At 43.8% G+C, this 18,354-nt stretch overlaps 1 pseudogene; it reads left to right on the plus strand.

Moving 5' to 3' along the window:
* Positions 1-15,482: 15,482 nt before the first annotated feature.
* Positions 15,483-15,885, plus strand: LOC128112456 (translationally-controlled tumor protein-like; annotated as a pseudogene).
* Positions 15,886-18,354: the final 2,469 nt, after the last annotated feature.

The raw sequence follows: 18,354 nt of genomic DNA on the forward strand, positions 1-18,354 counted from the left end.
CTTTGGGTGGGTTCTTGAAAAAATAGCGCCGGCACTCCCTCTGTTTGAACTCTGCTTGGGGCCATTATAAGTAGGAACTTTGTTATAATTAGGGAAAAGCACAGGGTAGCTAGACTCCACCCTTCATGTGGGCACATGAGTGGTTGGTGGTCAGTGTGACACAGGCCTTCTTCCCATAGGGAACGATGGGAGGCACTGACTTTCCATGATGGGACATGAAGGAACTCTGCTTCACGAGCTCTGGGTTCTCTAGGGATACTTTTAGCATGCCCAGTGGGAAAACTGCTCATCTGCAAACAGACTCATGTAACAGAGCAATTGAAATTGCTTGAAGTCATTCAAGCTTTCTTAAGGGAAACAGAATAAACCACCATTTTCTGCAAATAAGAATGAAACCAACTGCCTTCCAAAGTCATTGGTTCTTGAAGACCAATATCTTGGGAGTGTTATCCAAAGGTGCAACTAGTCGGCAGGATTCCTAAGAGGCAATTGGTAGGCATCTTAGCAAATATGCTCTAGGTTAAATGAAAACTAAACAATGGAGTTGGGCAATTGGAGCACTCTCTGTTTAGGGTGTCTGAGTATTTACCTTGTTCTCTGTCTCGGATGCAGTTGAAGGTACCTCAGCTTCTCACGTGTGCAGCCTACCTATGGCTTTACCCACACTCTTCCTCCACATCACCGTGCAGGCCACAGTCCTCTCCATCACCATCAGAGCACTGCCTCCTTCCTTACAGGGATTCCTGTTCTTGATTGTAAACAACTCCACCAGCCATACCATGTTCAACATAACACCGGTTACATCATTTAGAAGCGTGAAATGAAGGAGCACTGAAGTCCCTGTTCTTTGTAGTTGAAAAGAAGTTGAATGAGCTTGGAAAATTGGATGTTGAATTGAAAGAGTTTTGTTTTGTTTTGCTTTGCTTTCTTACCAATGGAACAATTCCTTACATATCAGCATCCCCTTACCTAGCCCTATGAGTAGTGTGATTTGGGAAGTATCATTCCCATTGTATAAGTGAAGAGATAGTTCTGGGAGCTGGACTAAGCTGCCTACGACAACTGAACGATCTGGCCCAGCCTGCATCTCCACAGAGTTTTGTTTCTTCTCTGTCCCGTCCAAGAGCTAGTTCCTCGTTGGCAGTGGTTCTCAACCTTCCTAATGCTGCAATCCTTTAATACAGTTCCTCATGTTGTGGTGATCCCAATCATAAAATTATTCTGTCGCTACTTCATAACTGCAATTTTGCTGCTGTTACACATTGTAATGTAAATACCTGATATGCAGGATATCTGATATGTGACCCCTATAAAGAGTCTTCAACGCCCCCCCCCCCAGGGGTCTCGACCCACAGGCGAAGGACTGCTGCTCTACGTGCTTGTGACCTAACTGATAAGAACAGGAGGGAGAGAGACTGGTTGGGTAAGGCAATGATCCCAACGCAGCAGTTCACAGAATGTCCTTGCGGATGTCCGGGAGCACCAGGAGATAGCTCTGGATCCTGGTTCCTTGTTATCTCTTACGCTGCCTGAGAGCCATATGTGAAGACGTGACTGAACAGAGATGGGTGACCTGGACACTTGGACCAACTGGGCTGACCAGTTCATCCACCTCCCCAGGCTTTACACCAGTTTCGGCCATAGGTGTTTTTTTTTAAAAAGCCGAGGTTTAGCACCTCAATGGTATTACATTCCTACTCAGGAGCTCTGCCTTCTCTCTCTCCTAAGCTCCTACCTGTGAATCTACTCCCTAAAACTTACCTTCTGTGGTCTGTGAATTTCCCTCTTTGTATTGGCAAGACAAAAACCCCCCCCCACAGCCACCGGCTTGGAGGAAGTCCTGGTGACCTTTGAACTTTCCAGGACCCTAGCTCCAGAGCTAAGAGCAACTGAGAGAAGAGAAAAGGCCAACTCAAACACACACCTCAAATTTTCTTTTATCACTATTGCCTTGAAGAGAATTTCCCTCCTGGGTTCTGGTCTCCTGCAGAATTTTATGTGAAAGGCTTCCACAGTATAGTATAAGATCACTGATTTTCTTTGTGTGTTCCTTACACTTGAGTATTTATTGGTCCTGGGCCTAGCACGTGTGTGCTAAGAGAATGCAGATGCCAAGCAAATGTATACCAAGATACTCAAGTGCTCACAGGGAAAGAAGAAAATTCAAAGAAATGGAATCTTAGTTTTTCACTACCAGGTTGGCTGGTATTAGAACATTTTCAAAAACAGGATTGTTTTCCAGGATAAGAACGCAGCAAGGACTCAGACACTTGGTTGATTTGCATCAGCATTAGAACAATTTTATATGGTAGCGATACATGCCCACATTTTTAGTATACACTCCTTCCAAAGCTAATAATGATGATGATGATGATGATGATGATGATGATGATGATGATGATTACAGAAGTCTTATTTGAAGTAGAAAGAAATTGAAAGTTTCCTTAGGTGGGCTGTGGTTTGGATCCGGAGTGTCTCCCAAAAACACGGTTGTGGAAGGCCTCAGTTTGAGGCTATTGGAGGGCAGTGAGTGACTCCTAGGTGGAGGCTTTAGGTAACTGAGGGCATGTCTTTGAAGGAGATTGTGGGATCTTATGTTCTCTCTCTCTCTCTTTCTCTTGCTCTCTCTCCTCACCTTTTCCTCTCTCTTCTCTCTCTCCTCTTAACACAGCCATGAAGTCAACAGCTTCTCTCCATATTCGTCCCAGCATGCACTGCCTTGCCCATGCCAAGTGATCATAGTCTGAAACCTGGGCCAATGTAAACCTCTTTTTTATAGGCTGATTGGCTAGAGTATTTTGTTACAGTAACAGAAAGTCAACACAATCTCGTTCCTGTTTAAATGGTTCGATTCAAGTCAATGCTGGAATACCGTCTTACGAACAAGATGTAGCCCAACTGTTTAAGAATAAGAATAGCTGAGTGTATTAGAGGTAGGGGGTTTCGAGGTCAAGTCCCACCTCAGCTGCATAGAAAGTTTTAGGTAAACATGTACTGCAGCAACAGACACTGTCTACATGGTTCTTTGAAGAAATAAAAGAGGCATACATAGAAAGAAAGATGCCCATGTGTATGGGAATAAGCAGAAAGCTCAATGATAAAGCAGCAGTTATTACTGCCTTTGAAGGCTGTTCTAGGGATTGCGGAATGGGAGGGGACAGTATTAAATAAGGAAATGCTTTCTTTGTATTTTATATCCATTGACATATCATTGAGTTTATGTCAATCACATTAATTAGATCATAATTATGCACCGGTATATGGAATTCTTGTAAATGACACTTTAAATCCACATACTATCTGGCTGTATGAATGTCTCCCACTTACCCTAATTACCTATAATTTTTTAATGACAATGTGGGATCCAGACGAAAGCATAGGATTTGAGGTCAGAGAAGCCAAGTGTTTTGTAATTCATATTCACTACTTGTATAAACTTAAGAAAATCATATCTAACCTATCAATTCCTTATTTCACCTCTGCAAGGCAGGCAAAATATCACTTACTTCCTAGGACTAGCAATGGGGGTCAGGGCATTAATAAATGTGAAATATGCAATGTAGCACCTGGCACCAAGTATGTCTCTAATAATTATGATAGATATCCCATCTTCTGACCCCTCCAGACACTGGCTTTATTTATTAGCCATCTTCACATGCACAGAACTTGGAGACTGAAAAATAGAGAGAAAACCTAACTAGTGAGTTTTGGATAACCACCTACAAGAAGAGATCGGGAGATCAGTGCAACACTAAGAAACCGGACCATTCTAGAATCCCGGGTTAGCTATGCATTCCAAGCTTACCACAATAGACGGTGACTCAGGTTTGCTTGGTAAAGTAATTTTCTCCCTCCATCTTGGGAGTGGGGGTGGGAGAGTGGGGAGTGGATTGGTGTGTGGCCTCAGTCCTCTGGCAGATCAAGATAACTGGTCACTCTATAATGGATAATTTGCACAGCATTCACGTCTCCACCCTCCAGGAAAGAAAACAGCTTCACCTGAGCTTACCCGGCCTTTTCTCTCCCCAGGTGCTTTCCCGAAATCAGCCAGTAGCCAGAGAAGGCAGCTTTTTCCCAGCAAGGCCTGCTGGGGGAAGCTTTTCAGAAACCCAGCCGAGTGCCCAGCACCTAATTTGCACGTCAAAGCCATTTGAAAGAGCGGTCCTGCCCCGGCTGGTCCCTCCCAGGGACAAATGGAAAGGTCTGTGTGTGCTTGTGAATGCGCCCCATTCTCTTTGCTTTGCTGTGCTATCTGTCACCTCGGATGGTGAGGGTTAGACAAACAGTTCCTTGATCTGTTTAAAGGAACACTAGCCCTGCCCAAACAAGGCCGGCCAGAATTTTTCTCAACCCAGGGATAACGATAAAGAGATTGGACTTCGGCTTGTGCGTCCCAATCCAGGGCCTATTGAAGGACTGAAAGAGAACGCACTTTTCCTTAAAAGTGGTCACCAAATGAAAAGGAAAAAAAAGGCTTTGTTTAGGTCTGGGCTTGTTTTCCAGCTCCTCACAAGCCTGGCTTTCATGCACTCGAACTGTGCAGGTCAGTCGCCACAAAGTACCTCCCTCAGTGACTCCCTCCACAGCTGCCCTTCCAGCCTGCTTTGCTGGCTAATGTGGACCCAGCATTCTCCCGTCTCAAACATCAGTCCTTATTCAGAGCAGACAATTGGTTTTTTGAAATTCTCCGAGAAGCCAGCATTCCATGCTCCAGTGAGGGGGGAAGAGGGGAGAGACCCAGCCATACAAACAAATTTTAAACAGTGAAACTGCCCTTCCCCCGCCCCCCCCCAGCCCTCGCTGTCAGGACTACTTCCCAAGGAAGCTGTGTCCAACAACCCATAGTCCAGGTTTCTGAAGCAGTACTAAAACCTGGGGTGGCCCTGCACACCAAGCCCCGACAGGACAGCAGTGAAGTGTCCTGTGCCTCCCCGAGGTCTATGTGGCTCCATTCTTTTCTGTGTTCACCAGGAAGATTTCAGAGCTTCTGTGCAAAGACAAGACGGGGTTCTTTACTTGAAGATACTGTTTTGAGAAGCAGCTAGCCTGTCATTATTTAGCAGCCCAGGCGCTATAGTGAGGACACGGGCCTGTTGTTTTTACTAAAGGGGTTGTCAGGGTGGATAATTCACACATCATTAGCTGCTTCATTAGGAAGACAGTAGCCCTGTGGGCCCTAAACGTGTAGACATTTAAAGACAGAGCAAGTGAAGACTCTGCTTGTCTGAGCCAGGAAGCATCTCCCCACACTACCTCCATCAGGGGGAGTGTCTCAGAAACTGCTATTTTTCTAGCGGAGAGAGGGTGGGAAGCCTTTCCCTGACTCTGGAGCCTAAATGTGTAAAACATATTCACTTAAAACTGATTTGATTTAAGTTAAAAGCATTACTTTGCAATGAGCTGCGCAATCCCACATCATCCATCAAAACCAAGTCATCACAAGCTGCAATGTGGAGTTGCTTAAGCATTTTCATATGCCCGAACCTTTTTGTGGAATAAAAAGCAAGACCATGAAATACACAGAAGGGAAAACATCAAAAAATGTGTCCATGGCCCATGACATTGGTATTGCTCTAGCGTGGATTTGACTAAGCATCATTTATACAAACAGTGGAGTCAAATCCTGTTTTCTTTCGTAATGCATGTTTTCTCAGCAGTAATTCTGCAGATCTTGAAATGCAATATGGGGACTCTGGTTTCCTAGTGAAATCATATGGTTGATCTGTTTTCTCAAACTCCATGTGCCATATGGAGCCAGCCCCAGGGCATGCCTGCCGCAAGCTGAGAAATAGCTGAAGGTTCTGTACCTCTTTAGATCAACCAGCCAATGTCTAGGCCACAGTTTTTCAAGTTCAATTCTGATGATTTTTTCACATGCTTTCCAACTGGCTATATGAATATAATATTGCCTCTACAGGTTTTAATTTAGGTTGTAGAATCAATTAGTCCTAAGTGCTTAAGACTGTTGCTTTGTTTTGTTTGTTTATTGTGTTTACCTGATCAAGACTTTACTTTTTGTTGATTTACAAAACATTCTCCAAAGATTCTTCTGTTGGCCACTTACTCCCCAAATTCATGTTAACAATTTGGCAGTGAACTGGAATAGATGAGGTCAGGAGGATGGGGCCCCCTGGGATGATGTTAGCGGCTTTTTAGGAAGAAATAGTATCAGCAAGTTCTATCTAGTACAAGCCAGTACACTGTCTTGCCATGAAATACCCTTTGACAGGTTGGGATGCAGTGAGAAACCCTCCGCTGTAGATGGACTTTCTTGTTGGACTTTCTTTGGATCTCCAATAATGACACAGAGACTCATTATTAATTATGAAAGGTTAGCCTTTAGCTAAGACTGGTTCCCAACCAGCTCTTATAACTTAAATTAACCCGCTTCTATTAATGTACATTCCGCTATGTGGCTTTTTACCTCTCCTCCATTCTGTATGTTCTACTCTTTCTGTGTCTCGCAGGAGTCTCCTCACACCTCTCCTGCCTAGCTATTGGCCATCCAGCTCTTTATTATAACAATCAGATGCCTTCGGCAGGCAAGGAAAAAGAGTGACACAGCCTTACCCAGTCTGCTCACGTGTCCCGCAACATGTCCTTGAACTTTCCAGCTTCCACCACCATGAGCTGAAGAATGGAGCTCATAGATGAGGACAAGACACTGTGCTCATGCATTCCGGATAGCATTTGAACTTACAATTCAGTCTTTCAGCCTCCTAATAAAAAAAAGAGTCAAGTACAAATTATAGATCCTGAGGGGTGGGTGTGGGGGGTGCCACGGCTGGATTTGGAAGAGGCCTCCTAGCACTTGATATCACATGCATTAGCAATTGTCAGAACAATGATTCTCTGTGTGTGGTGCCAGCCTCACCTGAGAATTTGTTAGAATGTGACAAGTAGCACCCCAGATCTGCTACTTCAGAAATTCTGAGATTGGAGCCCAGAGCCATGATTTTAGACAGCTCTCCAAGTCACTTATAGTGCACATCAAAATTCGAGAGTCACAGACCTCCAGTGGTGTTTTAGGTCACCTAGAAGCAGATAACCTGGGTTCAGATGCTCTTAAGAAAGTGTTCTCAGGCCTAGAAAGATGCCTCATTGCTTAAGAGCACTTGCCGCAGAGAACCTAGGTTAGGTTCCCAACACCCATATGCCAGGCTCCCAATCATCTGTAACCAATTCTGGGGGAACCTGACATCTCTTCTTATCTCCTCAGGTTTGTGCATGTATACACCCAGGCACACACATCTACACATAAAACTTAGTAAATATGTAGTTTAATTTAAAAAAAAATTTTTTTTTTTTTTTTTGTCTTAAAGAGCCCTGCATAGGGGCCCATGGCTGTAATCTCAGCACTCAGGAGGCTAACAGGACAGTGAGTTCAAGGTCAGCCTGGGCTGTAAAGCAAGATCATGTCAAAGAAAAGAAGGAAGAGATGGAAGAAAGGGACCCTGGAAGAAAGGAGAGAAAGAGAGACAAAAGGAGGGAGGGAAGAGAAAAGGGAAAAGAACGTATTCGTTAAAGACATGTTCTCATAGAAACCTGTGAGGTGCAAAGTCTCAGAGAAAAGGAAGTGGCCTAAGTCAGGGTACCCAAGGACAGAGGGCTCTGTGGCACACAGCAGAGAGTTATCGTCCCTTGGGCAAAGGAAGCCAACTGGTTTGGGATTAAGGGGAACACCGAGATAGACTTATTAGACAAGTTATTAACACCGCAGACAGACAACAGACAGACAGACAGCATGGCAGTGTCTCTGAGGAGAGAGAGTTCAGGCCCCCCTTGGCAGACTGAGGTGGGGTGAGGTGTCCTATTCCTGTGGGTTTCAGAGGAGGTTCTATGCTAAGGCTGGCGCATAGTCCGTAGAACACGCTCATAATCGAGCCATAGCTGCTGTCCAGGCTGCACGGCAGGGTGGGGAGTCTCTCATCTTGAGGACGGGAAGAAGTTCATTTAGTTCATGTGTATTCATCATAGGAGGTGTGTCCTTGGTAGTTCCTGCTCGTTTAGAGTCTGTTAGCCTCAGGATCATACATACGATAATCAGCTACCACAGTTGCCGACGGGCCGGGCTTCAAGAGCATCCGGTTTGGGATCAAACACCAATCTTTTGAATATAAGTTATGGTCCTTAGTCACCCCACAGCAGGGAGAAAGGAAGCCTCTCTTTAGCCGAGAGCAGGTCTCCGGAGAAGAGGAAGCTGCTTGTCGTTAACAGTTCCCCCTGTCACAATAGCTTGGGGGTGAGCGTGTCGCTATGGCTTGACTGTGCGCTCCAAAATTGATATGATAGAAACTTAATCCTCATTGCAATGGTGCTGAGGAAATGTGGGCCTAAGGGAGGAGTATACCTCATAAGGGCTCCGCCCTCAGGAATGAATGGAAGCCAATTATAAACCGACTTGAGGCTAGGAGTGCGGTCTCTTGCACCCCACCCCCACCCTTTCTTACACGTCCACTTTTCACAGTAGGATGATGTAGCCAAATGATCCTTGATTGATGCTGACACATTAATATTGGCCTTCCCAGGTCCTAGAACTATAAATACCCAACTTCTTGTCTTGATCAATTATCTCTTGTGTGGTATGTTCTTGAACCCAAACTAAATAGGTTAAGCCAGGAAGTATTTTTTAAAAGGTGAATATTAATGCTACTAAAATATACAGTAAGCTTGAGAGACATCCATGCCTGCTGCTGTCACGGTGGATCAAGTGGGAGACTCGCCTATTCATTCTGAGGGCCCAAGACTAGTAGATTATGAGCCTGCACCTTTAAGCTACTGGCTGCTCTCAACTGGCCCAGATCTCACAGCCTGAAGAAATCAGATATCCATCCTCTACCCTGCAGCTCTCACTGAGACAGAGTCAATAAGCCTTACTCTGATAATGACTGCACAACCCATAATTTAGGGTCTTGCCCAATACCTGCCTCCTCCATGGACTAAGCTTGTATGCTATCCCAGACTAAATCACACGGTATGGAATTTCCCACTACCTCCTAAAAGAATATAAAAGCCAGATATCCTCTGCATCCTGTTCTCATGATGGTTCTGTTTCTTACTCTTACTATAAGCTATACTTTGCTTAGAGTATTGAGACAAGGTTTCTCTGTGTAGCTTTGGCTGTTCTGAAATTCCCTCTGTAGACCAGGCTGGCCTTGAACTCAGAGATAGATCCACTTGCCTCTGCCTCCCAAGTGCTGGGATTAGAGGTGTGTGCCACCTTACCTGGCTTAAGCTATTCTTTTAAAAAACTCTTTTCTGGTTTTTAAAGTGAAACTTAGTTTTCCCCAGGAAGGCCCCACATGTGGTCTTGCCCCTTTCTAATGTTTTTCTTCACCTAGACGCCATCATGGCTCCATGGATAGAGGGCCTTCTCCTCTAACAAAGCTGGTTCTTGAAGGCTGATTCAATGCCACTTCCTTTCCTGCCATCTTCTTCTCTGCTTAACAAGACTCCATTTGATTATGTAAATATGAGTCAGGAAAGACCAGAAGCCATAGCCACTAAAACCCTACCCTACCTCAGTCATCTTTCGATAATATTACCTATAGAATAAAATTAGTTTGAGAGCACGAGCTCACCAGTGTCCATTGGGAGTTGGAGAAGAGGTCTGACCTAAACTGCTGTTTCATCTCACATGGGCTTCAATTGTCCTGTATCTGTTTCTCCTTTCTTAAACAGGGCACCCTGATTTCCTTGGAGGTACCTACCCCTTCTCACTGCATATGGGTCTTCATCAAAGTGCCTATCACCATGCCTATCTTCAGCTGGACAAGGAATAGGGCACACTCCTCATCCTGGAGTTGATGGGCTGGTTGCCTTGAAATGGAGGTCTTGATTAGAGTGGTACAATCATGGCCAGAGGACCTTCAAGAAATGATTGAGTCTTGAACCACAGTTTTACCAGTCTCTTCTACCAAGGTCTCCAAAGGCCCTCTAGATCAGATCAGGATTATTCCTTTATGACTTTCCAGCCTCACATTCATCCAATAAATTCTTAAAACAAACAAACAACAACAATAACAAAAACCCCCAAACAAAAAAATAATTGTTTTTGAGTGTTGCTGCTTTCAACAAAAGAATCCCACCTGACAGACAGGTCCCCATATTTCTTGATTTAGTCACCCATGTTTTTAAATCTGGCATAAAATCCTGTTTGCATGATTAGCAGCACAAGCCATTTCAAAACTTGGTTCCTTGAAACAGACATTTTACTATGTTCCGGGACAGAATGTGGCAAGGTGATTTCTCCCTTCTCCAAAATGTTCAACACCAAAATTCAGAAGACTACGTGGCTGATATGTAGAACTGAATTGTATTGCAAAATAAAAAGAAAAAAAAAAAAGAAAAAAATTTAGAAGACTGGGCTGCCTAGGGATAGAGGGAAGAGTGTTACTCAACAGCTAGGCCTGGATCATCTTGAGATAGCTTCTTTTTTGCATATGGTGAGAAGCCTTGGGGGATTCAGAGACTCTGTTTAGCTGTTCTGCCTTTGGCCTTTCCACGTCACCCCGGATTTCCTATAAATGGTAGCCTTGTGATATTTAAACTTCTATAATGGCTCAGGACTCCCACGGAAACAGAAATTGATTGTCACTTATAACTTGATCTCTGAAGCCATAAAGCTTTATTTTTTTTAAGATTTATTTATTTATATGTATACAGTGTTCTGCCTGCATGTACACTTGCAGGCCAGAAGAGGGCACCAGATCTCATTACAGATGGTTGTGAGCTGCCATGTGGTTGATGGGAATCTAACTCAGAACCTTTGGAAGAGCAGCCAGTGAGTGCTCTTAACCACTGAGCCATCTCTCCAACCCCATATTTTATTTTCAGTTGACAATTCAATTGTATGGAAATCCAGTCCAGATTCAAGGAAGGGTAAAGATTTTGCCTCTTTGGAGCACGGGAGACGGTCAGTGGGTAAAGCTCCTGTTGCCCGACAACTGTACCCACCTAAAAAGCTGGAAGTGGAAGCTTGCTCCTGATATCCTAGCATCAGGAGGCAAAGACAGGAGGATTCCAGGGATCCAGCCAATCTGTTTTAGTCATCCCCTGGGGAATCTTAGAAAGTACCCACATAGACAAGTGGAGAAATCCTTTCAGAAGCTTCCAGACTCCAGGCTGAGTCCATGAGGCCACGTCTGTGTTCCTTTCTCATCATTACTGTACCGAGTCAACTTCCCCTGCACACATAACCCCCACACAGTTCTCTAGATTGTCTACTCATCTTTTTTAACATATCCCCCTCTTCCCTCTTGCTGCCTTTCTTGCCTTGACACTTGGATTTGGTTGTTTTAAGAAAAAAGAAAGCTACAGGACAAGCCTCGGTCACGTCTCCTTAGCTTTCGCTTTGTTGTTGTCAAGGTCATTAGAGTCTAGATGGGGAGGAACCAGGAAAACTGCATGGCATGCTTTACGGACCGGACCGCACACTACGCTAAACAAAATGCATGCCGTCTTAGTGTACACTTTGATATTAACCTAGGAGTGCCAGGCAGAACGCAATTGATTGATGATATGCCAAAGATCCATTTGAATTGTTCTGAGCTCATTTAGTTTAGTTCTGCTGACCATCAGAATGGCGTGTTTGTTAGCATTGAGTCCGTCTCTGGGTAAATCTACTGTCAGCCATGATGTTGTACAGGTCTTTTGACATGCGATAGGAAAACTCCTATCAACAATTTTTAATGGAAATAAATCTCAATTTAAATTTTTAAGTCTACCCTGTCAGCCCCTATAGGTATTTGTAAGTAACTGGAGTAGCTCTTTCTTGCTATTTAATCATTTTGTATCTGGTCAATGTAATCACAATCTTCAGGGGAACTATTACAGGAGAAAGACCAGTGGGGGGTCTCTGATGTAGGAAAAACCTTTGGTTGACAATGAAATACAGATAACTACTTCACTTTGACGCTTTTGTATATAGGTCACACATTATAATAGAGCCTTGGTGTAATTCATCACAACATGCACGCTACAAAATCACAACTCATGAAAAAATATCATTAGTCGTCATTTACAAACAATCACCGCATTTCCTTTCTCCTGAACTACCTCAAGACTCTATTTTATTTTCCTGAATTGGCCCTTCATCTTCCACTGATCCGTTTATGTTCTGTGAGGCCTGATGAGAGGGGGTTACTGAAATCTCATTATTTTCTTCTACAGGATGATTGCGGCATTTGCTCATCAGAAGAAGTACCAGGGTGTTCTTAAATTCGCCACTTGGAGAGACTCATAGAAAGGGATTAGCCTCTTCCTCGACTTTCTACACCCCCTTCCCCAGTCACCACGGCTAAACACACACACACACACACACACACACACACACACACACACACACACACACACACAGAATCCAGGCCACTGGCCTCAGACTTGACTTAGAAGCAACATTTCTGGGGAGATTTAAGTCTAATGCCAACAGTTGTATTGCTCTTCACTCTGGAGGGGCAGCAGGGAGTGTGACAGCCGCACTTGCTGATCTAACACCAATTCTTCCATTTGAACGTGATAAACAAAAGCATGAACCATCTCTCACATGATGGAAAAAGGAAGGGCCTTTCCAACTCTAAGTAGCAGCTAGCAGCTAGCAGCTAGCAGCTCTCAGCTTAATCACTGTGCTTTGACGCTTGCATTGGATAGATAGTTAGGCTGATTTTGAAGTACTTTGAAGATGCTCAACAATTGCACAAAAATACTTGGTTATAAAAAAAAAATCAAGAACAACTCTTCCAAACCGTAAGTAATAATAGCATGCTTCCACCTGAGATGTGTGTATACATTTCAGTATAGATGTGTAGATCCCGATGCTTCCAAAAGTTATTCTTTTCATTGGGGCATTTTTTTTATTTTTAGAGTACTTAAAGTATACAACCTTCTTAGCCCTTGAACAGGACTGTGGGAAACATTAAGTAGAAACTAGGAATGCCTCTGTATTTCCCCATGCGTTAGTTGTATTCTTTGACTAGGGAGCCCTTGGCGTATTGGAGTTGGAGCTCTACTCTACTTGTATACGACTAGATTATTCTTCCCATTGTTGCATTCAGTGTAGCTTCTCCATCAGGGCTCAGTTGAGTAGAAGTGAGTTCTGATACTGCTGAGGCTACATGCCTTTGAACCTTGTCCTGATGCTTGGCCTGACTTTCTTATGGAGATAGTCTCCAAACTTTTGAAACTTTGTAGATACAGCAGTGGTAGAACATTTCCAAAGCATTATAAACAGAATAATTTTAATGATTTGGGGGAAATGACCATCAAGTAATGTTCAATGATGTAATGTTATAAAATGATTTCATAGATAAGGTTTTTTTTTTTTTGTTTGTAAGCCATGTGGCTTTCCAGCCCATTTTTACTACCCAAATCAAAACCCAGAGAAGGGGATAGCAAAATGGCTAAAAGTGCTTGCCACAGAAGTGTGAGGACCTGAGTTCAAATCCCCAGAAAGCACATAAAGTTGAGCACAGTAACACACATCTGCAATTCTGGTGCTTCTGTGGCAACATGGGAGGTGGTGGCGGCAGCGTCAGGAGAAGCGAATTGGCCAGCTAATAACAAGAGATCTTGCCTCAAATAAGGTGCAAGACAAGGACCATGACCAGATGCTGTCCTCTGACCTCTTTCTAGGGATATATGGTGTAGATACTTCAGTGTGTGGCTTGTATTTTCGTTTTCTTATGGGTATTTTACAGAGAAGAAATTATATTTATGAAGTCCCAATTTATCACTTCTTCTTTATATGTTGTGTTTGTGGTATCCATATCTAAGAATTCTTTGCCTTTTGCATTATTACAAAACTGTCTTTGACTGTTTGCTCTAGAAGTTGTATAGTTTTATATTTTATCTTTGGATCTATTATCCTTTTTTACAGGGTTTATATAATTTGAATAAAAAAAAAAAACCACTGGAACAAAGTTACTAACTGCTGGAAGACTGACTGAATGGCCCTCACAGCTCTGTGTCCTCTGGCTTCCCAAGCAAAGAGAACTAGGCATGAGAGAGAGCCTGTGACCACAGAAAAACTGTAAGTGCGAATTTGGGTCCTTAATTTTCCATTCTGCTTCTCTGGCTCCTCTTTCCCTGGGTTTATGTATATCCGTGAGATTGCCTTTTGGGATCCTTAATTATCCCTTTCCCTGGGTTAGTTAGACTTGGGGAATTTCTGAACTTTGGCACCAAGAGAACTTTGGCATAAACAACTACACCACAAGAGTAAGAACTCGTGTGTGTGTGTGTGTGTGTGTGTGTGTGTGTGTGTGTGTGTGTGTGTATAAAGCAATTTGTTATAGAGGGAAAAACATGGATTTTATCCTGTGTCTTTGGAGGGTGTGTCCCCTCCTGTGTGTCCTGCCGGATACAGCATTGAGTCTGGTCCTGTAAATGACGCTGGTTCTTTGAGGCTGGCTGGACGCACATCTGTCAGAGACAACTTTGCTCCACTTCTCTGTGGAACACGCAGCTGGTTGAAGGCGCAGAGAAGAAGGAAGAAGGAGCCAGACCCTAAGTCTGGGGCCATGCTTGACCCCAGTGCATAAGAACTTCACTGTTTAGCTGCTACCTGTCCCCAGTGGCATTTATGTGCAGCTGGTGACACTGGCTACTTGGCCTCTAGCTCAGACAAACCCGAGGTTCGAGGTCTCTCTTAGGTATTACATTTTCCAGTGAGCCCCAGCTTGAGCCATAAGGCCTACCTCTTTTAGCGTAAAGGCACCCTGATTTTACTCCAGAACCCCCACATACAAGCTAAGCTACTTCTAGGTCCTGTAAGAATTAAGAAAGCTTGGGCCTTCATTTCAAAATACAAAATCCCAAATGTTGAAATATCAGAAAATCAAAGTCCCCAAAGTTTAAACCTAAATAATAATAATAATAATAATTAATAATAATACTATACTGAAAAATTGTTTTAAATTCTTTTTAAATTTTATTTTAAACTTTATTATAAAAATATTGAAAATTAAAAATCACATTCTTTAAAATTTATACTTTTTTCAAATAGTTTATATAAAAACATGACAATATGCTTTATAAGCTAATTTCTGCAAAAGAAAATAAGCAATGAGAACAAACATATAAATTTTCTCAAGCACAAATCTTCAGATATTACAAGTCACACTAGTATCCACAGTTATGAGCAGGTAAATGACATTTATAAAGAAACAGGTCAAAAAGCTAAAAGCATGAAGGAACTAAAACTCTGTGGTTGGTATGTTTATCAGCTTTCTGTTGATGAGGAAAACTGAGACAATCAAAAACAAGGAAGAGTTCTTCTTTTCCCATCTACTCCCCACTTTTGAGGGCTTCTCCAGCTGCCCAGACTTGCTCTGAGGCCCCAGGCCAGAGCCAATTTTGGCTCCTTCCAGCTGCCGTCATGATTCTATCTACCCAGCCTTCAGCAGCCACAGGAGTCTCAATGAGTTTCTCCTCCTGTCTCTAAGATCCAGATCACGGACTGGCTGTGCCTGGAGGTGGAGGGCGAGATGGTCATCGGGACAAAGGACAATGAGGATGACTCAGTCACTGATGGAAAGGCTTGTGCTGAAGGCCAAAGGAGGCGGGACCAAACGCACAGTGAGCACCCGCGTTGATAGCATCGGTAGTCATCACTTACGGAAATCCGGTTTCCCTGAAAAGGCATACAGAAAGTACATCCATGATGACTTTAAGTCACTCAAAGGAAATACGAAGAACCGAGGCCAGAAAGAGTAAAGCCCTTTGTGGTGGGAGCTGCAGAACCAATCCAGCACATCCTTGCTGATTTCGGTAACGACCAGCGAGAGCATGAATCCAGATGGCCTGGTCTCTCTCCTGGACTACTGTGATGATCGTGTCACTCAGAGTTGGATTTCCTTTAAGGATGGTTGAGAAGTGGAAACGTGTTAACACACCGAGCAATGACTTTGCATCTGTCACCTGCCACCATGACTGGCTGCTGCTTCTCGTTCTTATAACATTCCTATAAAATAAGTGATTCTGATGTCACCGTGGGCTCTCTTATTTATCTACGCTTCATCTGGATCAGAGGCCTCCTTGCTGTCCTTTGCATTTACGTGTGTGTTGATGTGGGAGTGGGAGTGGGGTGTATTTGTGCATGGGTGTGTGCCTGTTCGCTGAAAGGTCAAAGGCTGGCCTACTCTATCACTGTCCACCTTATTCCCTTGATACAAGGTCTCTCTCTGAAGCTGGAGCTACATTGGCAGCCAGCCATTTTACTGTCTCCGCCTCCGTAACAACTGGGCTCAGAGGTAGAGCTTTTTACATGAGTGCTGGGGATCCCAACTCAGAGCTTCATGCTTGCAACAGCAAGTACTCTAACCAATGAGCCACCCACCCCCAGCTCTTATGCAGTGTTTTGGGGAAAAAAAATCTGTCATTTACATTGTCTAAAATTAAAGTGAATTTAAACTCAGAAGAAGAGGATGGGGGAGGAGAGAGGAAGAGGGAGGAGGAGGCAAAGGAAGAGGAAGTTGATTGTTTAGTTCCCACTTTCAGTTTGTGATAGTGGATCTCAGTGGCTTTGGGCCTACGGCAATGCCACACACCACAACAGAGGAGTGTGATACTACAACGCACCTCAGTTCATGGCAGCCAGGAAGCAAAATAGAGGAACAAGTAGGGCCCGCTGTCCCCACTTCAAATGCGTGCTTCCAATGATGTAACTTCCTACCGCTACCCTGTTTTCATCACACCTCCATAGTGTGGAAGGCTAGAGCTCACACCTCTAACACATGCATGCACTCTCAAGGACATTTAAGATCCAAACTCTCACAGCTGGATGTCGCGTGTTTCAGCTTTGGGACTGCAGTCATCTGTGGGAGTGCCTTTCAGTGTCCAGTCAGAACTGAAATAGCACCTCTCATGCAGCTGCCTGAAGAACTAAGACCTGGAGAGATTTTTATCTTTCATCGCTGCAGCTGTACAAAAAAGGAAGGCAATCTCTTCACTTAGGAAAGACCATTTGACTAAGAATGTCATAATCACACATAATCACGCAACACTTAAACACAAGAGTCCGTGGTGCTAATGCACTTTCAAAGGGAAACCTTACCAAGAAAAATGTATAAATGAATCACTAAGAAAGTCCTTACTGCTGGGAATAGCAGTCCAGTGAAGTTACATTCAGCCTTTAGCATTGTTTCAGCACATCTTGTCCACATGTCAATGTAAGTAAGATGCCAAGTATCTAGAACAAGGAGAAGACTGACCTGAAAAAGCAGTTACTCACTACAATGTGAAACTTCAAAATATGGTGATTGGGTTTGTAGAGACCACCTTTGAAGGCTAGAGGTCAATGTTGGTATCTTCCTCAATTGTGGGTCACCTTGTTTTGTGTAGGGCAGAATTTTTCACTTACTTAGAGCTTAGAGAATCAGGTAAACTAGCTGACCAGGAAAGCCCCAAGATCCTCCTATGTGGGAGCCCACAAAGATTCCAACTTGTGGTTTGACTCCAGGTCAGAGAGTCAGAGTTTATGTTGCTCTCCAAGGCTGCATAATACTGTACAAAGGCATGGCTACCAGGTCTTATACTTCAAGGCCTAATCACATGATGCTTTGCTGTGGGGCATGGTTACTAGGTGTTTGGAAGGGTCTACACTTGGTTGTACTTTGATCTTGAAATGGGGCAGTCTTTTGCCTCTCCCCTTGCTAGTGTATAAAAAGTCCATTAGAAATAAACTTGAGGCTGCTGAGTATTGACCCAGAGCCCTCCTGAAGCTATCTTGTGTCTCTATCTTTTTGCTTCATCTACTTCTGTATTTCCTATCTAGCATTTCTCAATTCCTCACTCTCCCCTTCAAGGGACCCTTCTATGGGTTGGGGCTGGAGCCCAACACTGGACCCCCCCAGTCTTGTCTCTGCTTCCTTAGTACTAGGCTAGCAAGCACCCAGTTCTCATGTGAGCACTGGAGTCTGAAGACAGATACCCATGTATGTGCAGCAAGTAGTTTACCCAGTGAACATCTTCTAACAAATAAAACTTATCTGGGGATCAGAGGACAGAGCCAGCCACTAGATTAGACATAGAGACCGGACTGTGGTGGCACACATGCCTTTAATCCTACCACTTGGGAGGTAGAGAGATCCGTCTGGATCTCTGTGAGTTCAAGGCCACACTGCGAACAGAGCCAGACATGGTGGCATACACCTTTAATCCCAGCACTTGAGATCTCATGCCTTTGCTTAGGAAAGACACACGTCTTTAATCCCAGGAAGTGATGGCAGGAAGCAGAAAGGTATATAAGGTGTGAGGACCAGGAACTGGAAGCTTTTAAGCAGTTCAGTTGAGATCCCTTCCAGGTGAGGACTCAGAAGCTTTCATTCTGAGGATTCGTGGAAACAGGATCAGCTGAGG

Source organism: Peromyscus californicus, unplaced genomic scaffold (genome assembly GCF_007827085.1).
Source record: "Peromyscus californicus insignis strain IS unplaced genomic scaffold, ASM782708v3 Scaffold_17__1_contigs__length_78620276, whole genome shotgun sequence".
Classification (NCBI taxonomy): domain Eukaryota; kingdom Metazoa; phylum Chordata; class Mammalia; order Rodentia; family Cricetidae; genus Peromyscus; species Peromyscus californicus.